The sequence below is a fragment of the Schistocerca americana genome, chromosome 5 (genome assembly GCF_021461395.2).
Source record: "Schistocerca americana isolate TAMUIC-IGC-003095 chromosome 5, iqSchAmer2.1, whole genome shotgun sequence".
NCBI classification, from domain to species: domain Eukaryota; kingdom Metazoa; phylum Arthropoda; class Insecta; order Orthoptera; family Acrididae; genus Schistocerca; species Schistocerca americana.
The window spans coordinates 49,340,068-49,367,677 of NC_060123.1; the positions used below are offsets into that span (position 1 = coordinate 49,340,068).

The 27,610-nt window shown below is 42.7% G+C and overlaps 1 protein-coding gene across 1 annotated transcript in view; it reads left to right on the plus strand.

The window, feature by feature from the left end:
• LOC124616766 (basic salivary proline-rich protein 1-like) overlaps window positions 1-27,610 on the plus strand; it is a 270,539-nt gene that overhangs the window by 46,923 nt on the left and 196,006 nt on the right. The gene's annotated exons all lie outside the window — the stretch shown is intronic.

Consider the following 27,610-nt stretch of genomic DNA (forward strand, 5'->3'; position numbering starts at 1 on the left):
CCGTGTTATTTATTCGGCACTGCCCTTTGTTGCGAAAAACTATGGTTATTCTATCCTAATGAATAATTTGGTGCAGTGACATAGCTACATGAATTTTAACAAGTGGCTTTCTTGATCATATGTTTTCGAGGGCAGCTATTTCTCGTATTTGTTGCCTTCCATTAAATTCAAGGCCTCTCCTGTCTTTCAATAAATTGTATTATTGATGGGAGGCATATATGACGCTTGAATGAAACGTAATGCCTCCACCTTCGTTAATTGTGTTTGGGCGGGAATATTTCAATAAATCAAATGCAGAAATAATCCTTAGAATGTGATCTTTAATTACCAATATTCAATTTTCCACATAATCACCAACCAATTGGATACATTTCTGCCAACGATGAACAAGGTTTCCGAAGCCATCACGGAAGAAATTACAATGGAATGAACACCCTTAGCTGCTTACAGACGTTGACATACGTCAATGGCGACAGATTAAAATGTGTGCCCCGACCGGGACTCTAACCCGGGATCTCCTGCTTACATGGCAGACGTTCCATCCATCTGAGCCACGAACGACACAGAGGATAGCACGACTGCAGGGATTTATCTCTGGCATGCCTCCCGCGAAACCCACATTCTCAACGTATTGTCCCACATTACATTCGTAGTGCCCCCGCCCATTATACTCATTACTCGCGGCGCGTTACCGATTCCCGGGTTCGAGTCCCGTTCGGGGCACACATTTTCATCTGTCCCCGTTGACATATGTCAGCGCCTGTAAGCAGCTAAGGGTGTTCATTTCACTGTAATTTCATTCTAACGAGCTGCATGGTGACCGATGGTATATGTTCTTTCGGACATGTCCGAAAGAACAGATACCACCTTAGTATACATCACGGAAGAAGTCGACACTCTGTTTCCGCCACCACAGTCTCACAGTTCTCTCAACGTCTTCATCAGAAACATAATGATGTCCTACCGCAGATCGTCTCTCATTATCAGACTGACATTCCGTCAGTTATTACTAACTTTCATCCTTCTGACAGGAAATCGCGAATTCAGGAACACAACTGAGACGATACTCCGCGTGTTAAGTGGAGCCCATGAAGAAGTAACAGCTTCTAGTTACCTACATCCGCAGTCGGGCGCACCAGATTCAGTCGGGAGTCGCGCGTCGCAGAAGCGGCGTAAACACGACTGCGTCATTAGGCTAACGAGTAGCGATTTACAAACCGCGTCACGTGTTGCATCGCTGTTTGCCCGTCTGGCAGGGTGACCCATAAAATTTATGGCGGCTGCGTGCCTCGGCCGTGGCACACCTTGGCTCGCTGCAGAAGGCTATCGCCTCTGGTCCGTTTCTGTTGCGTAAACAAGCGGCGACAGCTGGAGGAGGCACAGCTGACGTCGACTCGTGTGTTTCCGCCGCACGGGGTCTCCATTGACACCAGCAGTAAACAACAGAACGCGCTCCGTGCGTAAATGGACCCGCACACGTTCCTGTTCACCTCTCATTCCGCTGTTTACGAAGGCAAGCGGTAGTTCAGGGTAATGGAGCAGATGAAGCAGACAAGAATGTTGTTGTTGTTGTGGTCTTCAGTCCTGAGACTGGTTTGATGCAGCTCTCCATGCTACTCTATCCTGCGCAAGCTTCTTCATCTTCCAGTACCTACTGCAACCTACATCCTTCTGAATCTGCTTAGTGTATTGATCTCTTGGTCTCCCTCTACGATTTTTACCCTCCACGCTGCCCTCCAATGCTAAATTTGTGATCCCTTGATGCCTCAAAACATGTCCTACCAACCAATCTCTTCTTCTAGTCAAGTTGTGCCACAAACTTCTCTTCTCCCCAATCCTATTCAATACCTCCTCATTAGTTACGTGATCTACCCACCTTATCTTCAGCATTCTTCTGTAGCACCACATTTCGAAAGTAGTAAAGGAGTTTTGCTATTTAGGGAGTAAAATAACTGATGATGGTCGAAGTAGAGAGGATATAAAATGTAGACTGGCAATGGCAAGGAAATCGTTTCTGAAGAAGAGAAATTTGTTAACATCGAGTATAGATTTAAGTGTCAGGAAGTCGTTTCTGAAAGTATTTGTATGGAGTGTAGCCATGTATGGCTACACAGCAGACAAGAGCAGACAAGAATGTGCTGCCGTTGTACGCCCAGTTACGACGCTGTTGAGGGACAGGCTCAAGCGTCTGTGGGAGGAGAAATAATTTAGGTTGGGTACCAAGAAGGTGTGACGGAGAAGCAAACCACACAGCCAAGACGTTCCTTCTTCCGGCGCCTGTGGCGGGAGGACGTACTACGAGGGTTGGAACTTAAATAGTGGCAACTATTTATTCACAGCCGATACGAAAGAGTTACATGTTTGCACCTGTTACGGTCCTTCAAAGTAGTCACCTGCGTTGTGTAGAACCTGTTGCCAGCGATGTGGAGGGGTTAGTATACCGTTAGCACAGACCTGTTGATGGTGCGAATGGAGCGGTCTAAAGTTATAGTAATTCTCGTGTACGACTGTGATGGTTTTATCCTAACGAATTACGTCTCTCCACGGCAGACCCTCAGTACACAGTATCTCTGTTCGTTTTTGGAGCATCACCTGCGACCAGTTTTGCGAAAGGACCAGCGACACTTCATGCGAAACCCATCCATCTTTCAGCACGACAATGCGCGGGCTGCTCTGTTTGGTCGGATGGGACTGGGAAGTACTGTACCATCCGCCATACTCCCCGGACTTAAGTCCTTGTGATTTTGATTTGATTCCAAAGATGAAGGAAAAACTTCGTGGCATTCGCTTCAGAACTGTTCCAGTGATTCGACAGGCAATAGACCGCTTCATTCGCGCCATCAACAGAACAAGTTCTGCTAACGGTATACTACGCCTTCTATATCGCTGGCAACAGGTTCTGCAACGCTGGTGACTACTTTGAAGGACAGTAACAGGTGCAAACATGTAACACTTTTCTATCCGTTGTGAATAAATAGTTGCCACTATTTTCTTAAGTTCCAACCTTCCTATTAAGGCGCGTGCGGATAGGACACTGATGCATGGTTTTCTACTCTGGTCGCAGTATCCGACAGTCTGCAGTGCTCTTTGAGTGCAGATATCTGTACACCACATCTTAGCCGAATGCATTTTATATCAAGATATCAGGGATGCAAATGAAATATCACCCGACCTGCCCCCTATTTTAGCAGACGACAAAGCGATTGCGCTCGCGTTTTAGGGTTTTGTGTGATGCCTGACCTAAATAGTTTGTTATGTAGAAGATTTCTAGAGTGACTGCAGCGTCTTTTATTTTCCTAGTTATCAATCAGGCAAGTTTCCCTGTTTAGTTGATATGTAGCTGAAGTCTGTGTATTTCAAACATAAACTGAGTTGAGACATGCGTCGTTTGTCGTTTGTGTGAAAGTGTGAGTGCGAATGAGAAAAAAGTGTAGCAGGATGGCTCCGAATTACATTTTAAATTTTGCCTCTGGTGCATACTTTACATTACAAAGAAACTAAACACATTGGTCTCCAGTTAGTTTAGTAAAGGCGCTGATTATCTCGCTGTTGAGCACCCTATACATACCACCACCACCACCACCACCACCACCACCATCACCAATGCCACCTGTACGTGTGACCTATAATAGTGAACCTCTGTGCTCCAGCCAACAAAACTGTGCAGGTGAATCCAGTTGAATAGTTGACTGGACAGGAATCGAATATCGATTCTTGGACACTGTGCGAGTTCTAACAATACTGACTTTAATACCTCGTAAAATGTGATTTTTGTGGTTCAAACAGTGAATAAAAACATCTTAGTAACAACTTTATGTTAGACCGTAAACATGACACAGGCACATTGCTAGCGCGTAAAACAGCGGAACAATAATTAGGATCTCGTTTCTTTACCACAAATTATACAGTTATCTCCATTATAAGAGTTCAATAGGTCAATATCGCCATCTGAACGTATCGGACATGTATCGAATTGGAAGCTTGGGAAAAGTTAAGCTGTTGCTTCAATGGCTTTTCTTTTTTACCAGGAATCAATCGTTCAGGCATTTAATTTTGTTGACCTGAATATTTTCCACCCGTTATCGTCTCTATCTCTTCTCTTATTCACCTTACTACTTTTTTTTATGAGCTGTTGTTTCTCTCACAAAGGTGCTATTAATTTTTTAAGTCCGAAAGATTTTTTTACCTTTTGAAAGTCGGAATTAAGAGTAGAAGTCAAGTTGGAGGGTAAGTAAATAATGCCATAGATCTGTCACATAGACCCAGACTGAAAAGTGGTTCTATTGAATCTAAATCAGTGGTCTAGCGATATATTTGCACGTTTGTGTAAGTACCGCAAACACCAGGTTCGCTTCGCCGCAATATAAATGGCAACAATTCCATGGCCACAAATCTGAGGGGTATCATGATGATAAGGCAACGTTCCCAACACATGAAAAAATTGAACTTCACCAATCGATATCTCACCTTTTGTCCAATTCATCATCTTATCACACATTGTTGTTGTTATTTCAAAAAACAATTCACGAATATCGCATGTGGCAGTCAAAGGTATTTACTGCACAAAAGCTACCGCTTAGGAGGTGGTGTCAAAAATTTAAACGCAGTGAGCTCCAAAACACACTTTTCATTATGGTCGCCTATATGAATTGCACAATAAAATGTTTAGGCTTGATACACCTTGCTAGCTATCAGAGACACATAACTTTCATCTGGTGTCATATTCAAGAAGTATGAAATTCGTTGTCTTTCTTCTGCATGTTACGTGACCTGTCCCTGCACTCCAGAACAAAAGACGTAGAGACACCTACCGACAGGCGTGTAGCTACCCGGATGGTAGAGTTGACGTGTCGTGTCGTGGATTTAGTGAAATAAACTTCTAATTGCTGGCTTTTATAGGTCCCCTACCTATGACTTCAGAGCATTTCTGCTCAAGCTAGAGGGGGTTCTTGATTCACTTTGTAGGAATTATCAGAATTAGTTTCATGTGGTGACTGCAATATAAATTTTGCGTATGATGGTGTAAGAAAAAGGGTGTTAGTAGATCTCCTAAATTCATATGATCTGATGCAGACAGTGTTTTTTCCAACTAGGGGGCAGGGGAACAGTAGCAGAGCCATAGACAATATTTTTAATCATTCTTCATTACTAGATGGGCATTCTGTTGTTAAAATGGTGAATGGCCTTTCAGGCCATGATACACAAATTTTAACACTAAAAGGCTTTTGTACTCAAACAAATGTCACATACAATTACAAACTATGAAGGAAAGTTAATCTAACAGCAATACAGAGTTCTTCAAACCTCGTCAAGGAACAAGAGTGGCAAAATGGTTATGGTGCCGATAGCATAGGTGACAAATATAATGCTTTCCTTAACACATTTCTCATGCTCTTTGAAAGTTGCTTCCCATTACAACGTTCTAAACGGGGTACTAGCAGTAATGGGCAGCCCACATGGTTGACTAGTGAGATATCAAATTGTTTGAATTAGTCACAATCAAGCTACAGTAGCCCATTACAAACAGTATTGTAAGGTCCTTAAAATGTTTTTAGGAAGGCAAAGAGTATTTGGTATACAAATAGAACATCTAATTTACAGGATAAAATTAAAACCATAGGGACAGCTGTGAAGGAAGTGTCTGGTTAGCAGCACAAGGTCGATTAGATAAAGTCAGTTAGTAGTAAAAATATTTCTGTTACTGATAATTCAGATTTATGTACAGTATTTAACAATCATTTTCTGAGCATTGCTGGTGAATTAAATAAAAATTTAGTTTCTTCATGGAATAGTATAATTTTCTTGGCAAATGCCTTTCCGAGATTGGTGTCTGAAATACTCCTCTGTGATACAGACAAGGGAGAGATTGAGTCAATAATTGAATCACTGAAGACTAAGGACTCTCATTGATACGATGGAGTGCTTTGCAGAATATTAAAGTACTGTGCTGCACATGTTAGCCCTGTATTTAGCCATATTTGTAATTTTTCCTTTATGAATGGTCAATTTCCTGCACAATTAAAGTACTCAGTAGTAAAGCCGCTTTATAAAAAGGGAGAAAGGGATAATGTACACAATTTTAGACTCGTTTCTGTGCTGCCAGTGTTTGCTAAAGTTATTGAAAAGGCTGTGTATGTAAGGATAATTGATTATTTTATATCACACGATTTGCTATCAAATGTCCAGTTCGACTTTAGAAGTCGTTTGACAACAGAAAATGTCATATTCTCTTTTCTCTGTGAGGTACTGGATGGGTTAAACAAAAGGTTTCGAACGCTAGGAATATTTTTTTTTTTTTCATTTAACTAAGGCGTTTGATTGTGTTGACCACAAAATATTGCTCCAGAAATTAGATCATTACGGAATACAGGGAGTAGTTCACAATTGGTTCACCTCTTACTTTAGCAACAGACAGCAAAAGGTCATTATTCACAATGTTGAGAATGGCTGTGATGTGGGGTCCGAGTGGGATACAGTTAAGTGGGGGGAGGGGGGGGGGGGTTGGAAAGTAAACACTTCACTCAAGCAAAGTCATACTTTACGAATAATGTATTGAGATAATATGCTTCATGATAGCCTGGGAAAGAGCTTCGTAACAACTGATTCACCCATACTTATATTACAAACGCGAAAGTAAGTCTGTTACGCTTTCACGACTAAACCGCTGAAACGATTTTGGTGAAATCTGATATGGAGATAACTTGAGCCCTGAGGAAGAACATAGGCTACTTGAGAAGGTCTGCAGTATAACATATTTATTTATTTCCAGAATTAATGCCAAATAGGGAACAATAATTACCCTTTAAAAAAGCTATTTATTCTTTGGCTTTTTAATTTCATAATATTTATGCAAATGCTTTTATTAGTTGATATGTTCTACGTAACACGATCCACTGTAATAAATACAATACTTATACAGTCCTCTCCATGTTTAACCCGTAGTTCCATAATAATATCAGTCTCGCATTAGAGTCGCTTAGCATCACGCGTCTCTTGTAGCTTCCGAGATGCTTGAAGACTCACAACTATGGCGTCATTCAAAGGCTATACGACAAACAGAGATACGTCGTACGTTTACACGTGGAAAGTAGGAGGCTTTTGGTGAGCTGCATTTAGTTATGGCCTATTAATTGACTATGTTAATCATAAATTAGCCATCTTAAGGGGATGGATAAGAAATGTAGGTAGAATAATCAACTGAAACAGAAAGAAGAAACTGCTGGTCTGGTGGAAAATTCTCACGTCCAGTTCTGGGTATATCAGACGAACTCTTTGAAACTATTTCTATACGAATGTAGTGAACCGAGGCATCCTTTAAACACGATCAGAAAATATAATACATGGTTTCAGATTCGAAATACAGTAAAACCACAGAAATACGTTCATTATGCACCTACATACCGGCACTGCCTATTTTTTTACATACGTCTCTACAACTCTATGTACACAAAACATTTATATTTAGCATCACTTATCTAACAAAGCTACTGATATGCGAGAGCAGCCGCGTGCAACAGCTAGTGTTTTAATATAGTACATTTTCAAAATGTTCTTGTGATTAGTAAGAGACCAGTGGCCAGGTTCTGAAACGTGGAATAGTGTGATGCTTTGAAATTAGTGAAGAAGCCGCTGTAATTTTCGTCCGAAAGTTGCCGTTAAACAAAGTGTGAATGCTAACGGGCATTAAACTAAGTTTCACGTTTTCTGTTATTTTTTCTGGGTTTAGGAAATTGTAATGCCAGCTAGTTACATTTACTGAGGATACTCATGTTATATGCAGATATTTTCTCGGATCAGCGCTTTCCAGTTTCAAGAGTTAACATCGTTAATCATTTACTTGTGTGCTAAATCATAAGCTCCTTGAAGACATACTTAAAATTTTAAAATTATTATGTGAATTTCGGCCTGTATGCCGAAGTAAATTACGTAAAAATGTACAACTGACAAAGCCTGTTTTTTGTTATTTTTGAAAAGATATCTCACATTGACGAAAGATGGCGATGTTCTGTCTGCTGCGGAGTGTACAAATGCCGCGTTGCATCAAAATGCACACACACCCGCTATCGCGATGATCTGCGCTCCTTTGCTAAGAGCGCATCATACGGAAGATATTTCTAGCGCCGGCAGCGAAAAAAAAAAAGAAGGGAAGCGACTTTCGTTATCAGTCGGTTGTTTATCAGCCTCGACCTTGCGGCTCAGCGTTGAGGTGTTTGGCTGAGGATCAAAAGGCTTTTGCGTTCGGTCTGTTGCCCCCCGGGAATAGCTAAATTAACCAACCGCTGGGAAAAAGAACCTGTTATTTCCAGCACTCACTTCTACTTATGATCTTACAGACGAGCAAAATACAAAGTTGAAGGAAAAAATCAGAGTAACAGTATACTGGATAGGAATGGTAAGGAAGCTCGCTTTTAGGTGCAGCTGGTACTCATTGAAATAGGATATAACTACTTATAATGTTATTTCTTTGCTCGGTTATTTGCCCTGTCCAGGTCTGTAGATTCAGACCATATTCTATACCGACCAGACAACTGTACCTGTCAGGGAAATGTACAAACACATTATAATTCAGGACCATACATGTTCTTGATGTATGTGACAATAATAACAAATCAGAAATAAATACTGCAGTAAAAATATCATATCCTAATAAAAAGTAAAAAGAGCAAATGAAGGTAATAAAACATACATGAAAATTTAGGTGACAAATGATGAGAGACTGCAGTTAGTAAGATAAAGGTATTCAGTACGCAGTACAAGATTTCAGCAGATATGTATTTATAGTTTCAGTGTACGTACGTGTGACACCAAAGAAGCGCAGCTGTATTCTTATACTCATCTTTTGACTCAGATGTTCTGTGGCAAAGTATGTTCATCCTGCGATACATGTGCATTTCCTTATCTACTAATTTTTCAGCTCTATATACAGATGGCATAGCAGTTATTGCCAGCTGTAGCTCGTTACCGAGTTCACATGTTTTACACATACATCCCAATTTTCCTAGCGTACATGTATTGCCTGACTCGTGTAAGACTTTGATACGAAATTAGCACTGACGCTTAATGACAGGTGATGGATCAAGTACAGTTTGACGTGGCTTCTGTATTTACGTTTCTCTTTTAAGATAGCTTCAGCCTTATGAAAAATTTGGTGACAGCGTTCACAATCTTTAGCAAGTTCTATTTATCTGGGCTGATGCTGGTCGTCTCGAGAGTGATAAAAGCCGGTCCTTTTAAGTAGAAATGTAAAGCTCCAAACTAACGTCACACTAGCACACACACTAATGGCAGTATAGTAGCGCGCTATGTAATAGAAAGCGTAGGTGGATTTTATATCTTCTCAAAAAAATTTGTCATGAATACTTGTCTGAGACGTGAATCACTGACAAGTTATGGCCACTAAGAACGTGACAACAGTGTTCTTCGAATGCGGGCAGAGCCATCTGCCGATCGTCGACGGAAGCTACCCTTTACAAGCACAGAAAGGCAGCTCATCACAAAATAAACTATGATATAGACACTAAGACAATAAAAGGCGCATCACGAAGGAATTATCGGAATTCAGCGGAAATCGGTAGATACAGTGTACCATGTACACACAAACAAGGGATTACCATTTCAGCAAAACAGGATGGATTCTTCAACAGAACGAGTTTCGAAAATTTATGGATGTGAATAACACGTTGGTCCGCCTCTGGCCCTTATGCAAGCACTTACTCGGTTTGGCTTTCAATAATAGTCGTTGGATACACAGTTATCCACAAACTGTCTGAGGGTGGATCCACGAGTAATATGTCGAGAATATATTTCACCATGGATCTACTGATGTTACATCCTGTGTAATGTCCAATGGTGGGTCCACTAACATTACACTGGGAGTGTTCAAGGTGGGTCCACATGCATTACGTCCAGGACGGATTCCAGATGGATCCACTTATGTTAACTCTGAGGTAGCATCCAAATGTGAAAACATCCAGTCGTAGGCGCGGGATAGGATCTATAGTGAGGGCCTCCATGGGAAACTGTCACACAAAATATCATAACTGAGCTATACAATGTCAACAGTCAGCCTCCACAGTAATCCATATTTGTGCACGTGTTATTGGTATGTCTTGACACTTTGATCTTTTGAAGAAGTCTAGTTCGTACAAACTCGGGATGGGTTCGAATTTTATATCACAGTTAGATGGTAAAAGTATCACACCACACCTGCTAATGTAAACAATAACATCATACGTATATTTGTGCATTTATATTCTGAATATGGAGAAATATAGAAAATGAGGGAAAAACTTAAGATATTGAAAAATGTTGAAAAACGTAGAAAATATGGAGAAAACGTAAAAAAGTCAAAAATGCTGTGAGATCTGGAAGCAATATGGTCAAACAGAAGCTCAGTATTATCTTATCTCTAAGGAGTCATCCATCCTATCTGACAGAGATTATATACAGTGCGATAATATAGAAGACATTTCTCAGGTGTACTGTATACTGTGTCTATTTACTAAGTTTCGCTCATACTCTGTTCTGCTGTTGGCTAACCCTTTCACGTGAGATATAAGATTACGTTCCAGGAAACCCACGTCTCACGTGCAAGTCATTGCCTTACTTGTGCATGAAGTTTCCCACCTGTGTCTGCTGATCTGCTGTGATTGGTGATAACGACTGCCCACAGCAGCTTGTAACTCGCAGAGTTCCCTACTAGCTCCAACAACATTTGCCCCATTGTCGCTACACAGGCTTCGGCGCAACAGGACGCTTCAGTAGTCTTCTTACCAGTTATCTACAAATTCACTGTGACGCCAGGTCCTCACACACACACACACACACACACACACACACACACACACACACACACGCACGCACGCATACGCACACACACACACACACACACACACACACACACAAACATACGCACGCATGCACCTACGGACACACACACGCACACACACACATGCGCGCGCACACACGCACACACACACACACACACACACACACACACACACACACACGCACACACACACACGAACTTGCACAAATAGGACAACACAGCACCTTCGCAATGAGTGTTGGCAGCCATCTAGAATGATTCTACGATCAACACGAATTCAGAAATGGATGATGTTTCAGATGAAGCAATTCAATCCCATTAAAGTTAAAATTGTTGATTATTACCTGGTACTAAGAAAATTTATTATAAAGCAAGAAGCTAATAAAGATAAGCTTACTCTCGTCAGCTTAGAGGCAACAGGGTCATAAGCGTGTGTGACATCGACAAACTTTAATGGCGATTCTCTCTAACGTAGCAAGGATTTCCACAAAAATGCGTATCGTAGCGGGCGCCCTTGCTGACGTATGAATATCTGTTAATCACTCCTGCTACAGTGACAGATAAGACGGCCAAATTTGCCGGGAAGTGTTGACTGAAATTTCTACTGGGCACTGTGAACCTAGCAGGAGAGCTTCTGTGAAGTTTGGAAAGTAGGGGACGACGTACTGGCTGAAGTAAAGTTGTGAAGACGTGTTTGGGTAGCTCAGATGGTGCCGGCTCGGTAGCTCAGCGTGTTCGGTCAGAGGACTACCTGCCCTCTGTAGTGAAAAAACTGAGTCAATAGATCAACAACAAACTTAAAAGAGTGTCTTACGACGTCCGCCCCGATCAGATAGATGCAACGAACGAAAACGAACAAAGTGAAATTAAAAAAAAAAAAAAAAAATGGTAGAGCACTTGCCCGCGGAAGGAAAAGGTCCCGAGTTCGAGTCTCGGTCTGGCACACCGTTTTAATCTGCCAGGAAGTTTCACATCGGCTAATGTATCAATATTTTACTCACTTAATGATATTATTACATAACTAACCAACCGCAGTTGCAGTACACTTGGAACACCTCCCTATAAGACTGACGAATGTAGGTAACTTGGATTCATAGGAACTAGTTTCAGTTCTCAACACAGCAAGAATAACAGTGAGAACAAACAATAAGAAAATCATACTCAGCTTCAGTGTATCAATTTGGTTAACATTTTGGCCACCCAGTGTAATGATCCACATAAGAATTAATAATATCTGGTAGCGAATCATGTGAATGGATAAAAATATGTCAACATTGCTGGGAATGTTCACGATACCTTGCTAAGAAGGGCAACAAAAAGGGGCGTAGAATGTTTTCGATGTATCACTGTGGTGCAAGAGAGCGCTGGGATACCAACGTGACTGTCGCCCACCTATGGCCCAACAACCAGGGATTATGGTCTGGGGCGCCATTTCTTTACGAAGCAGGACTACTCTTGTGGTCATTCGCGGCACCTTACAGCACAGTGGTATGTCGACGATATTCTATGCCCAGTTTCATGGGCTTACATTTCAGCAAGATAATGCCCATCTGCACATAGCGAGCCCGCATCTCGTGGTCGTGCGGTAGCGTTCTCGCTTCCCACGCCCGGGTTCCCGGGTTCGATTCCCGGCGGGGTCATGGATTTTCTCTGCCTCGTGATGGCTGGGTGTTGTGTGCTGTCCTTAGGTTAGTTAGGTTTAAGTAGTTCTAAGTTCTAGGGGACTTATGACCACAGCAGTTGAGTCCCATAGTGCTCAGGGCCATTTGAACCATTTTTTTGCACATAGCGAGAGTTCTCCATAGAATAGTTTCTACTGATTGTCTTCGCCCTTGCGAAACCCAACCTTGACCAGCAAGATCATCGGACCTCGCCCTCGTTGAGATCGTTTGGAGCATTATGAGTTGGGCCTTCCAACCGTCTCAAAATTTTCACACTCTAACACGCCAATTGGACAGAATTTGGCATGATATTCCTCAGGTGGATATCCAACAAATCTGTCAATCGATGCCAAGCTGAATAACTGCTTTCACAAAGGGCAGATGTGGACTAATGCGTTGCTGACTTGCTCAGTTTGTCAATCACTTTACCTTGAATAAGTCATCCAACTTTCTGAAATTCTAATCATTTGTTTGTCTGTACATGTACGTTTCACCTACCGATTTCCGTCCCATTCGGCTAATTCCTTCGTGGTGCGTCGTTTTCCTATCTTTCTCGAAGTTTATATTTATCGTCCACTTATCAAAATAACCTACCTGACAAATGATAAGCGAGCAACTATCAATAAGGTAGGAAACAATTTTTTTACGCGTTTTCTGTTCAATTTTATTCTTGGGGCAGTTAAGTTTTGAAACTCACCGAATCGGCTGTATAACAAACGGTAAATTTAAAAATGTTGGTATCTCTTACATGCATTTCTGCGAACGTTCCTGCTCACAAAGAGCGTTAATGCGAAGGATATGTTGCACAACATATCAGAATGAAAAGGAAAAGATTTCTAAGTAGGCCGTTTAGGTTTTTGTGTTGGTAACGCCACGTAGTGCTCTGTATGAAAATCACCGACTGTGCTGTGTGCAGTCTGTGGCTGGTTTGCATTGTTGGAATATTTGCTATTGTAGTGTTGGGCAGCTGGATGTGAACAACGCGTAGCGTTGCGCAGTTGGAGGTGAGCCGCCAAGAGTGGTGGATGTGGGGAGAGAGATGGCGGAGTTTTGAGACCGGATGATTTGGACGTGTGCCCATCAGAAAGAGTAAATTTGTAATACTGTATATCATGAACTGATATATATATATATATATATATATATATATATATATATATATATATATATATATATATATATACATATATGATGACTTTTGAATATTATTAAGGTAAATACATTGTTTGTTCACTATCAAAATCTTTCATTTGCTAACCATGCCTATCCGTAGTTAGTGCCTTCAGTAGTTAGAATCCTTTATTTAGCTGGCAGTGTTGGCGCTCGCTGTGTTGCAGTAGTTCGAGCAACGAAGATTTTTGTGAGGTAAGTGATTCATGAAAGGTATAGGCTATTGTTAGTCTGGGCCATTCTTTTGTTGGGATTATTCAAAGTCAGACTGCGATGCGCTAAAAAAATATTGTGTGTTAGTTTAGTGTTGATCAGAATAAATAAAGAGAGAAATGTCTGAGTACGTTCAGTTCTGCTCAGCTGTTTGAAAATCAAATAACGTAAGAGATTTTCCAGCAGTCATTTATAAAAATTTTCTAAGGGTATGTTTCAGATTTACTGCTCATGTAAACACTACATTCGTGCATACAATAGCTGATAGAGTTAACAGGATACAAAAACTAAAATTTTCTTGAACCGAAATTCTATAACGAACAACATTATGTGGCGCTGTCTTTAGGTTTGTGTGCATCGCATTATTGATGCGACATTACTTTGCAACTTGAGAGACCTGCACTTTCTGTGGTATAATTTTCCAGCGCTGGTAGTAAAACGGAATCAGAGCGCGGATGGAAGTTATGTGGGGTATCTGCCATAGCCGCAAGGGCTCTTTTGTTCACCATGAATGGCAAGCTGTGAATTCGGTCTGCCGCTGTTGTGCACATTAGCAAGCCCATCATTTCGCAACTTGTATAATTATACCTGCGCCGTTGTCCACTTCACGCGTTTACAGCCTCCGAAGTGTCGTAAGCCATCTCTATTGTCTCTTTTCCTATCCATTCGAAAAGGCGTTGGTGATAATCAGGAGCTAAGCGATGTTTATCTTGTTCATGGCAAGACCACACTAGCCAACCCAATCACAAATTTAACTAAAGGAATTTCACGTTTCCGGCAGCTCAAAATGCCATCTCTTACTCTAACAAAACCTTTCACATTTCAGATTAGAGCGTTTGAAATACAGCTGAGTTAGAGAGTAACACTTCGCTTGTTAAACACGTTTGTAACGTTTTCTGCCGAGAGAAATCGTGACAGAGACTCACGAAACAAAGACCTGTGCGTATTCGCAGCCTTATTAATCACCGAGATACAGACATTAAGCTAGACTTTATTTTTTTAATGGAAGTGTGTCATGATTGGTAGTCATACCGATCTTGGTCGTGAAAGTTAATGAAGGTTATCTTTCTGTAGACATTCATTTAGCAATGTGACAGTTTCTTCTCAACGATGAATAACTTGGTGAAAATTTACACAGAAGAAATCTGCGTTTTCACTTTTCAGGAAAGGTTGGACCTCGAAAATCACCTCTGCCTCATTCTGTAGATGTCATCACTTTGCCGTCTGATGGTTGGGTCTTCCCCTTTTATGGGCAATGGTGAATCCACATGTTTGCCCTGCATGCTTAGGTCATTTGTCTCAAGGCCATAACGATACACACGGCATTTGTCCATGGTGATTGTGCTGTTACGACACAGAACAGTAATGGATATGAAATTAGCGATTCTTATTAAGAATCATTCAAACTGCAACAGACAACATGAAATTAAACCCGGGACAGAGACTGAAGCAGGAAGCGTACCGGCATGTCTCAGGTTGGTCAGGCCATCGACACATTACGACACTATGTGAGTGAGAAATACGCACTCAGCAGAGAGAACACTGCAATGGAAAGCAAGCGGAGAGAGACAAGCATATTCGTTACCTTGTAAGACACCGCACAAAAGGGCTCTTACACAAACTGAGGACCTGGTACAGCAGTTAAAAGTGTGAGAATATTTGGCAGAACGAGGGGAACTCATGCACTCATTATTAACCAAGCCTCACGCCAAAGTGCTTTAATTGCTCCGGTTTTCCAGCTCTCATCAGTGGATCATTGGGATCGATGGCTTTCACAGTAATAGTACTCGATTCTATGACTACGACACTGTAATAAATATATGTCCTAGATGCTCCAGAACAGTGTATAAACTAGCCAAATATGATGATGGTATTCACCTGATAAACTACATGTTGCTTGCTACCTACCATCTACTGATGAAGAAACTGACTGTCTTCCAACAACGCCAAGCCACAGAGTCCTGCCAGCACCGAACTTCAAAAGTCAACAATAAGGCCTCTTGCGGATCCGCATTACCGTTAATCACCCAGGCATCACCGGGTGTTGAAACCTGTCAGGTTGGTAGGGAGGACATCAACTGAAGACACGACTAGTGACACCAGATACATTGCGGTGGGGCGTCAAGGGTCATCGTAGAATTTGGAGTGAGAACTGAGAACACTCCAAAAGCCGGCATCAGACCAAATTCTCACGCTGAGCATGGCCGGCACCTGCGAGCTGGCAACCTGCTACGGTGCCGAGGTTGTTAACACCACTGCCGGGGAATGCAGTTGTTGAGAGGACAAAACAGGTGTCAGATACAATCCAACACACAGCTGAGGGAAGCATCAGCCATTTCTGGTGCAGGAAAGCAACGAATTGTAAACACAGTCGATAAATGATTGCACTTTAATAATGCTTTACTAGCGTCAAGGGCGCTTCACAGATTCCAAGTGGCCATTCTGACCTCAAACATGGGTGGCTCTGCTAGCCCTCCCCCTCCCCCCACCCCGCCTTCTGAGCGTAGAAGGAAGATATTTTTACACAGCTGCAACATTTCTGCTGCTGCTTCGGTTCGGTGGGACGTCTGAACGGGTCTGAGCAGTCTTCGAACCCAATGGGCGGAGGCCTTTGTTATGTTCAGCATGTTTTGCCGGATATTGAGAACCAATCCATGACAGATTTTGACTTTTTCCACAATCGTCCAGATTGTGACACCAGGACTTCCAGTTCTCTTGGAAAATCTGGTTCCTCAGGAGAGATGGCCTTTCTGCGTCGCTCAAACTTTTGACCACACTGGATGCATCTGCGTCACCTAACCAGTGTTCCATATGATGGTATATTGATGTATACGTCCAGCAACTGTGAATGGATTGCTGCAACGATGTTCTCCTTCAGATACAGGAAACCAGTAACTGTTCTATATTCCACTAGTTTGAGGTGACAAAAAGTCAGGGGATATCTCCTAATAGCTTTACGGACATACTATCGCCTGGCACTCTGCAGCAGCTCGACGTGAGATGGACTCGTCAAGCCGATGGAAGTCCTCTGCAGAAACACTGACCGTTCCTGCCTCTACAGCACTCTGTAATCGGGACGGTATCGCCGATGCAGGATTTTGTGCACGAACTGACTTCTCGATTACGTCCCATAAATGTTCGATGAGGTTCATGTCGGGCGGTCTGGGTCGCCAAGTCATTCACTTCAACTGTCCAGAATGTTCTACACGCCAATCGCGAATACTGGCCCAGTGGCATGCCACATTGTTTTTTGGAAACATGAAGTCTGTGACTGGCTTCAAACTGCCTCCTAGTAGCCGAACATAACCATTTCAAGTCAAGGATCGGTTCGATTGGAGCAGACGACCGAGTCTATTCCATTTAAACACAGCCTGCGCCGTTATGGAGCCACAGTGTCTTGTTGACAACTTGGGTCTATGGTTTAGTAGGGTCTACGCCACACTCGAACCCTACCATCAGCTCTTATCAACTGATATCGGGACTCATCTCACCAAGCCATGGTCTCCCAATCGTCTAGGGTTCAACCGATGTGGTCACGAGTCCAGGAGAGGAGCTGCAGGCTATGTCGCGCTGTCAGCATAGACAATCGCGTTGGTCATCTGCTGCCATAGTCCTTTGCGCCAAATTTCGCCGACCTGTCGTAACGGATGCGTTCGTCGTGTGTTCCACACCGATTTCTGCGGTTATGTCATACAGTTTCGCTTGTCTACCAGCGCTGATAACTCTAAGCAAACGTCGCTGGTCTCGGTCTTTAAGAGAAGGCCGCCGGCCACTGCGTTGTCCGTGGTGAGAGGTAATGCCCAGCACACTCTTGACACTGTTGATATCGTTATACTGAAATCTCTAACGATTTCCGAAATGGAATATCCTAGGCGTCTAGCTCCACCTAACATTCCGCGTTCAGACTCTGTTAATACTCGTCGTGAAGCCACAATCACTTCGGAAGATTTTTCACATGAATTACTAGGATACAAATGACAGCTCCGCCAACGCACTACCCTCTTATACCTGATACCACCGGCATTTGTACACTGCTGGCCACCGTAAATGCAACACCAAGAAAGACAAGAGGTAGCACAACAAAATTTATTTTGTAGATAACATGTTGACCAAGTATCAAATGATTACGTTTACAGACATCCTGCCAGAATCAGTAGCCAGAGTAGCCGCCATTGTTGGAGATCACCGCTGCCACACGTCTCGGCATTGAGTCAAAGAGACGTTGGATGTGTTCCTGGGGTACAGCAGCCCAAGCAGCTTCCACACGTTGCCAAAGATCATCTGGTGTGGCAGCTGGGGATGTAATCTGGGTCACTCGTTGAGCAACCGTGGACCACATGTTTTCTATCGGCGAAAGACCCGGAGAGCGAGCCGGCCAGGGAAGCACTTCAATCTGGTTATTGACGAAGAACCTTTGGACAATGCGTGCCACGTGTGGTCGCGCATTATCCTGTTGAAATATGGCTGTGGCCGAACCCTGAAGGTAAGGAAGGACAACTGGCTCCAGCACCTCGGATATGTAGCGCCGGCTATTTAAAGTACCGGCAATGCGTACTAGAGGCGTGCGAGTGTAATATCCAATACCGCCCCATACCATAATACCCGGTGCAAGACCAGTGTGGCGGTGCACAATGCAGCTGTCCAGAATCCTCTCTCCACGGTGTCTCTACACTCGAATCCGACCATCGTGGCGCTGCAGACAGAAGCGTGCCTCGTCAGTAAAGACAACGTCATTCCATTCTGCCGTCCACATCCGTCTGTCATCACACCATTGGCGACGGAGACGTCTGTGGTTCTGCGTCAATGGTAGACGAAGCAATGGACGTCTTGCGGACAGACCACTCTGCTGTAAACGGCGTCGAATGGTACGCGCAGACACTGGATGATGCGTTACAGACGCAATGTGCTGTGCTATGGTTCGGGATGTCACTGAGCGATCCGTCACTGCCATGCGCACAATTTGCCTATCAGCACGTGCAGTGGTGCATCGAGGTGAATGCGATCGACCACGTCGGTCCGTCGTACCCTCCTGCATCCAACGGTCACATATCCGCATTACAGTTGTTTGGTTTCGTCCAACACGACTAGCGATTTCTCTGTATGATAATCCACAATCTCGGTAAGCCACTATCCTTCCTCTGTCGAACTCGGATACTTGATCAAACGATGTTCGCTGTTGTCTACGAGGCATAACTGATCGTCTTGTGAAACAACCACAAGGTAAACACACGTGCCGAACGTACACTCGTCGAAATCGCCAAGCCTTAAATGGCGCTATGAGGTGGCGCCACAGGCGCGCGTGATGTGCGTCTGCGCTGAAATTCTAATCAGTTGCATATCTCATCGCTGCAAACCCATGGTGTAAATTTCACTTGATTCGGATGCTTCCTTGAGGGTGTTGCATTTACGGTGGCCAGCAGTGTATATGTGCATATCGCTATCCCATGACTTATGCCACCTGAGTGTAAGTGAGTTGCATCATTTTGTTTCCATTCGTCTAGCGTCATACTGCGGCACTACTCTCGCCCGGGGATTTCAGTCAGTGCCACGACTGCAGGCACGCACCTACTACCAAACGCAAAATAAATTATGGAACTTTATTTTCTCCGGGTGATAATTAGAGCTACGCGGCTGCCCTATTACACAGGGTGGTCCATTGATAGTGACCGGGCCAAATATCTCACGAAATAAGCATCAAACGAAAAAACTACAAAGAACGAAACTCGTCTAGCTTGAAGGGGGAAACCAGATGGCGCTATGGTTGGCCCGCTAGATGGCGCTGCCATAGGTCAAACGGGTATCAACTGCGTTTTTTAAAATAGGAACCCCAATTTTTTATTACATATTCGTGTAGTACGTAAAGAAATATGACTGTTTTAGTTGGACCACTTTTTCCGCTTTGTGATAGATGGCGCTCTAATAGTCACAAACGTATAAGTACGTGGTGTCACGAAACATTCCGCCAGTGCGGACGGTATTTGCTTCGTGACACATTACCCGTGTTAAAATGGATAGTTTACCAATCGCGGAAAAGGTCCATATCGTGGTGATATATGGGTATTGTGATCAAAATGCCCAACGGGCGTGTGCTATGTGTGCTCCTCGGTATCCTGGACGACATCATCCAAGTGTCCGGACCGTTCGCCGGATAGTTACGTTATTTAAGGAAACAGGAAGTGTTCAGCCACATGCGAAACGTCGACCACGACCTGCAACAAATGATTATGCACAAGTAGGTGTTTTAGATGCTGTCGCGACTGATCCGCACATCAGTAGCAGACAAATTGCGCGAGAATCGAGAACCTCAGAAGCGTCGGTGTTTAGAACGCTACATCTACATCGATTGCACCCGTACCATATTTCTATGCACCAGGAATTGGATGGCGACGACTTTGAACGTCCTGTACAGCTCTGCCACTGGGCACAATAGAAATTACGGGACGATGAGAGATTTTTTGCACGCGTTCTATTTAGCGACGAAGCGTCATTCACCAACAACGGTAACGTAAACCGGCATAATATGCACCATTGGGCAAAGGAAAATCCACGATGGCAGCGACAAGTGGAACATCAGCGACCTTCGCGGGTTAATGTATGGTGAGGCATTATGGGAGGAAGTATAATTGGCCCCCACTTTATCGATGGCAATCTAAATGGTGCAATGTATGCTGATTTCCTACGTAATGTTCTACCGATGTTACTACAAGATGTTTCACTGCATGACAGAATGGCGATGTATTTCCGACATAATGGATGTCCGGCACAGCTCGCGTGCGATTGAAGCGGTATTGAATAGCATATTTCATGACAGGTGCATTGGTCGTCGAAGCACCATACCATGGCCCGCACGTCCACCGGATCTGACGTCCCCGGATTTCTTTCTGTGTGAAGGTTGAAGGATATTTGCTATCGTCATCCACCAACAGCGCCTGACAACATGCGCCACCGCATTGTCAATGCATGTGCGAACTTTACGGAACGCGAAATACTCGCTGTTGAGAGGAATGTCGTTACACGTATTGACAAATGCATTGAGGTTGACGGACATCATTTTAAGCATTTATTGCATTTATGTGGTATTTACAGGTAATCAAGCTGTAACAGCATGCTTTCTCAGAAATTATAAGTTCACAAAGGTACATGTATCACATTGGAACAACCAAAATAAATGTTGAAACCTACCTACGTTCTGTATTTTAATTTAAAAATCCTACCAGGTAGCAACTGTTCGTGTAAAATTGAGAGCCATATGTTTGTGGCTATCACAGCGCCATCTATCACAAAGCGAAAAAAGTGCTCCAGTGAAAACATTCATATTTCTTTACGTACTACACGAATATGTAATAAAAATGGGGGGGGGGGTTCCTATTTACAAAAAAAAACCGCAGTTGATATCCATTTTCCCTATGGCAGTGCCATCTAGCGGGCCAACCATAGCGCCATCTAGTTTCCCCCTTCAAGGTAGATAAGCTCCACTCCAAGTTTAAACGCAGCCAAAACCTCTCAGACAAACAGAAGCTAAACGATGTCAAAGTTAGCGTAAGGAGGGCTATGCGTGAAGCGTTCATTGAATTCGAAAGTAAAATTCTACGTACCGACTTGACAGAAAATACTAGGAAGTTATGGTCTTACGTTAAATCAGTAAGTGGCTCGAAACAGCATATCCAGACACTACGGGATGATGATGGCATTGAAACAGAGGATGACACGCGTAAAGCTGAAATACTAAACACCTTTTTCCAAAGCTGTTTCACAGAGGAAGACCGCACTGCAGTTCCTTCTCTAAATCCTCGCACAAACGAAAAAATGGCTGACATCGAAATAAGTGTCCAAGGAATAGAAAAGCAACTGGAATCACTCAACAGAGGAAAGTCCACTGGACCTGACGGGATACCAATTCGATTCTACACAGAGTACGCGAAAGAACTTGCCCCCCTTCTAACAGCCGTGTACCGCAAGTCTCTAGAGGAACGGAGAGTTCCAAATGATTGGAAAAGAGCACAGATAGTCCCAGTCTTCAAGAAGGGTCGTCGAGCAGATGCGCAAAACTATAGACCTATATCTCTTACGTCGATCTCTTGTAGAATTTTAGAACATGTTTCTTGCTCGCGTATCATGTCATTTCTGGAAACCCAGAATCTACTATGTAGGAATCAACATGGATTCCGGAAACAGCGATCGTGTGAGACCCAACTCGCCTTATTTGCTCATGAGACCCAGAAAATATTAGATACAGGCTCCCAGGTAGATGCTATTTTTCTTGACTTCCGGAAGGCGTTCGATACAGTTCCGCACTGTCGCCTGATAAACAAAGTAAGAGCCTACGGAATATCAGACCAGCTGTGTGGGTGGATTGAAGAGTTTTTAGCAAACAGAACACAGCATGTTGTTATCAATGGAGAGACGTCTACAGACGTTAAAGTAACCTCTGGCGTGCCACAGGGGAGTGTTATGGGACCATTGCTTTTCACAATATATATAAATGACTTAGTAGATAGTGTCGGAAGTTCCATGCGGCTTTTCGCGGATGATGCTGTAGTATACAGAGAAGTTGCAGCGTTAGAAAATTGTAGCGAAATGCAGGAAGATCTGCAGCTGATAGGCACTTGGTGCAGGGAGTGGCAACTGACCCTTAACATAGACAAATGTAATGTATTGCGAATACATAGAAAGAAGGATCCTTTATTGTATGATTATATGAGAGCGGAACAAACACTGGTAGCAGTTACTTCTGTAAAATATCTGGGAGTATGCGTGCGGAACGATTTGAAGTGGAATGATCATATAAAATTAATTGTTGGTAAGGCGGGTACCAGGTTGAGATTCATTGGGAGAGTGCTTAGAAAATGTAGTCCATCAACAAAGGAGGTGGCTTACATCAACACTCGTTCGACCTATACTTGAGTATTGCTCATCAGTGTGGGATCCGTACCAGATCGGTCTGACGGAGGAGATAGAGAAGATCCAAAGAAGAGCGGCGCGTTTCGTCACAGGGTTATTTGGTAACCGTGATAGCGTTACGGAGATGTTTAATAAACTCAAGTGGCAGACTCTGCAAGAGAGGCGCTCTGCATCGCGGTGTAGCTTGCTCGCCAGGTTTCGAGAGGGTGCGTTTCTGGATGAGGTACCGAATATATTGCTTCCCCCTACTTGTACCTCCCGAGGAGATCACGAATGTAAAATTAGAGAGATTAGAGCGCGCACGGAGGCTTTCAGACAGTCGTTCTTCCCGCGAACCATACGCGACTGGAACAGGAAAGGGAGGTAATGACAATGGCACGTAGAGTGCCCTCCGCCACACACCGTTGGGTGGCTTGCGGAGTATCAATGTAGATGTAGATGTAGATGTAAGTTTCGTTCTTTTTAGTTTTTTCGTTTGACGCTTATTTCGTCAGAAATATGGCCCGGTCACGATCAATGGACCACCCTGTATATTAACAGATTAGCAGATTTTTCAGGAAAAGTCAGTGGCCCAATTCGTGCGGATGTCTGTCGATAAATTGCAGAGTAAAAATACAACGAAATTGACGATTTTTGTGCTGCTGTTGAGGCTGTCTGGAAGGGGCGCCGCCAGAAACTTAATTCAGTCTCCCAGGGAACAGGTGTCACCGAGCTGAGACACAAAGTCTTACTTTCAGCGTAACACTTTACAACTGTCTAACATTTTTTGTACCAAAGGGAATCTCTCTTACCGAAACATTTCGTATAGCGGCAACACGCTTCACTCATGGTCGGTAAGGTCACAGTTCGAACCTCTGGCCGAGTTTCCAGATTTAAGTCTTCTGTAGCTTCCCAAAATCTCTTTAGGCCAGTGCCGGCCAATTTCATTCCCAATACTAGCCCAATCCCAGCCTGTTCTTCGCCTCTAATGACCTCACTGTCGACGGGGCGTTAAAACCTAATCTTGCTTCCTTCAATGAATCTCTCATATTCTCATTACCTCTGTGCAACATATAAGATAGTACTAGTAGAATTTTCGCCCTACCTTCATCGAATACAGAATATCTATTTGGAGTTTATTAAAGACATATTCGTCATCAGGCAGTCAGTTTCGATACTTATAAAAAAATAGATTAAAATTTTAATTTCTGACAAATTTTGATGAAGTTCTTTCGAAATAATTTTAAAAAAAGGTTCAAATGGCTCTGAGCACTATGGGACTCAACATCTGAGATCATCAGTACCCTAGAATTTAGAACTACTTAAACCTAACTAACCTAAGGACATCACACACATCCAAGACCGAGGCAGGATTCGAACCTGACTGAAGCGCCTAGAGCCGGTCGGACACACCAGCCGGCCTGAAATAATTCACTGATATTAAATTCCACATATGTTTCATATGCTATAGTTGGAATATTTTTTACAAATAACATCATTTCACTTTATAGAGATAGAGGGTGGCTTTCATCGCTGCAGATGCTGCACCAAACAGGTTCCTTATAACAGTTTTATAAAGCCTCAGTAGGCTGCTGTATGGTTACTTTTGACAGTGAATTTCCAGTTCCGTGTTCTGCGCGTTGCTCTGTAACTTTAACAAATCGTACTATGGGCAACCCTTGTATTGTAACTAATTTCCTAAGCATTTTGAAGCTTTCTAAAAATAATAATTACACCATTTTTAGTTTGAACCAATTGCAATTCAATTTTTTGTAATAGAACTGAAGACGTGTAGCTGGGCCGATACTGGTTATTTGGAAATAAAGAAATTTGATCTGGTGACAATTTGGACAATTTAATGCAGGAGTGTTTCACTACAAAAACGACACCTCATTTTTTTACCTCCAAAACATGTACTTTCAAGATACTGTTACACATTCGTGTGGGATACATCGATCCGTCACGATCGTTCGATTTCTGCTCCTGTGTCTACTTGAAAAGGAATTCAAACGATGGTGCAATACTTAAGAACTGATCCCAGTAGCATATTAAAATCAGATGCACTGCAGTTACCCAAAGTCCTTCCAGGAAATTCGCATCTTCCATTTACGTTACCGATTACAAATTTTACGTATTCGGCTCATTTCATATAACTAATTAGTGTTGTCCTCAAATATTTGAACGAGGTGCACCAGGTGTTCTGGCTAATCTTGTAATTTGACTCTTTCGTTATAGGCATTGTCTTCCATTTATCTACATTTTAAGACAGCTGCCATTCATTTCGTCAAGTGAATATTTTGTACTAATCTGTCTGCATTTCCTTACGATCAGCCAACGACGATACATTACTGTACACAACAGCATTATCAGTGAACAATGTGATATTGCTGCTGACACTGTCTGACAAATCATTTCTACATCTACATACATAACCAACAAACAACTAAACGGCGCACAACGGAGAGTAGCTTGTACCACTATTAGTCATTCCGTTTGCTGTTCCACTCGCGAACGGAGCGAGGAAAAACGACTGTCTACCTGCCTCCAGACGAGCATGAAACTCGCTTGTCTTCCCGGTCCCTACGCGACGTATACATTGGCGGCAATAGAATAGTTCTGCAGTGAGCCGCAAATGTTGGTTCTCTAAATTTATCAATTGTGTTTCAAGAAAAGAACTTAGTCTTCCCTCCAAAGCTGCCAATTTGCTCTCACGCAGCATTTCCTTAAGACTCACGTGTTGATCGAACCTACCGGTAATAAACCTGGCAACAAGTCTCTGAATCACTAAGATGTATTCCTTGAATCCGACGTGACGGGGACACCAAAACTCGAACATTACTTAAGAAATGGTCGTACCAGCGTTTCTACGAGATGTCCTTTACAAATGAGGTACACTTCCTAAGAATTTTTCCAGTAAACCGAAGCCTTCCTTATGTGACGGTACGTCACATAAATATTGACATTTTTAGCGGTTGTAAATCGTAGTTTACATATTTTATGAATATAATTAGTGTAAAAGATATAGTTAATGTTCTTAAAACAACTGATATGCAGTGATAGCATCGTTATTTAATGTCTATGAAAATAAAAAAGGATCAAAAGAGACGCGATTGTACGCCCGAGGAGGAAGGACGTATTTTGTGGTACACACACTGTTTTGTTTCGCTATACGGAAGGCAGCCATTGAGCGGCTACACATATTGTATGTGAATTATTTGTATTTATTGCTAAAATAAACTTGTTATTATTATTACAAAATGAATTTCTTTGTAATAGTTGTCACCTCAAATGCTCGCAGTGGATAACTATTTTTAATAAGCATTTTTGCAGTAATTTGCGCTGCGAGAAGCTCATCTTGCGATGCAGCCTCTGGTCGGCCATTACGCGCCGAAGTATTAATTTATTTTTCAGTGTTAACAGTAACTGTAAATGCGAGAGATTTCTTATAAGAACCTTTTTAAATTGCAACAGATAATTAATTTACGTTAAAGTTCATGTTTTTAAACTATCAAATTCCATGAGTTCAGTAAGATTTATCTTGGCCGCTCCACGGCAACAATCGAAATTCTCTCAGGCCTTGCTTTGCAGTCAATAAATAGAAACTAACAAAATTACATTCAATTCAGTTAACGGCAACTGTATTTTAGTCATCACGTTCAAAATCTAAAGTTGGTACATGAATAACTGAGGCCCTTTAAGAACCCGTTTCATATTTACTTATGCACGTAAGTAAAAGTGATAAGAAAAGACAATATCCCTGAGAGAAAGAAGCATGCTGATAAATTAAAAATAAAAATATATAAAATATATATATGTAATTTTTTTTGTATATGACGTAAAGAATGCCACCGACGTCACACTTACTTGGTGCTCTTTCCATTTCATACCACTTTGCGATATTAGACATAGATACTGAATCTACGCGGCTGTCTCAAGCAATACACCACTAACGCTGCATTCTAAGAGGATTCTTTTTCGGACTCGCCTGCCTTAACCATATTTTTCTACATTCAGAGCAAGCTGGCGTTCATCATCCAACTAGGAATTTTGTCTAAGTCATCTTGAATCCCCGTACAGTCACACAACTACGACGCCTTCCCGTACACCACAGAATCGTCAGCAAACAGTCGCAGACTGCTGGTCACCATTTTCCATGAGATCATTTACACACGAGAATATACGAGTAGCGTTCAATAAGTAATGCAAGACATATTTCTCCCTAAACCAGGTTACTTTTATTCAGGATTCCAATATACCATATTATTATTTTGGCTACAGATCCCTGTTTCTAACATGATCTCTTTTCAGGGCGTCAGCCTTACGCCACCTAACTGGGAGGGGGTGTTTGCCTCCGTGGTACCACTCTACTGGTAGACATCGAAGCCAACGTCTTTCTGCATCAACAACCTCCCCATAATTCACGTACTTTTTCCCGCAGAGTGCATCCCTCATTGAGCCAAAGAAATAGAAGTCAGAATGTGCTAGATACGTGCCACAGCGTGTATGAGGAAGGGCAGTCAAATGAAATTCTGTGAGCTCCTTTCGGGTGTGCAGACTTGCGTGAGGCCTTGTGTTGTCGTGGAGAAGGGGAAGTTCGTTCGCATGTTGCGACGAACACGCTGAAGTTGTTTCGTTAGTTTCCTGAGGACAGCACAATACACATTACAGTTGATAGCTGCACCATGGCGGAGGATATCCAACAAAATAACCTCGTTACAGTCACACAAGACCATCGCCATGATCTTACCTGCTGAGGGTGCCACTTTGAATTTTTTCTTTCGAGTAGAGGGTGTGTGGCGACACTACACAGATTGCCGTTACGTTTCCGGTTCGAAGTAATGAAGCCATGTTTCATCCC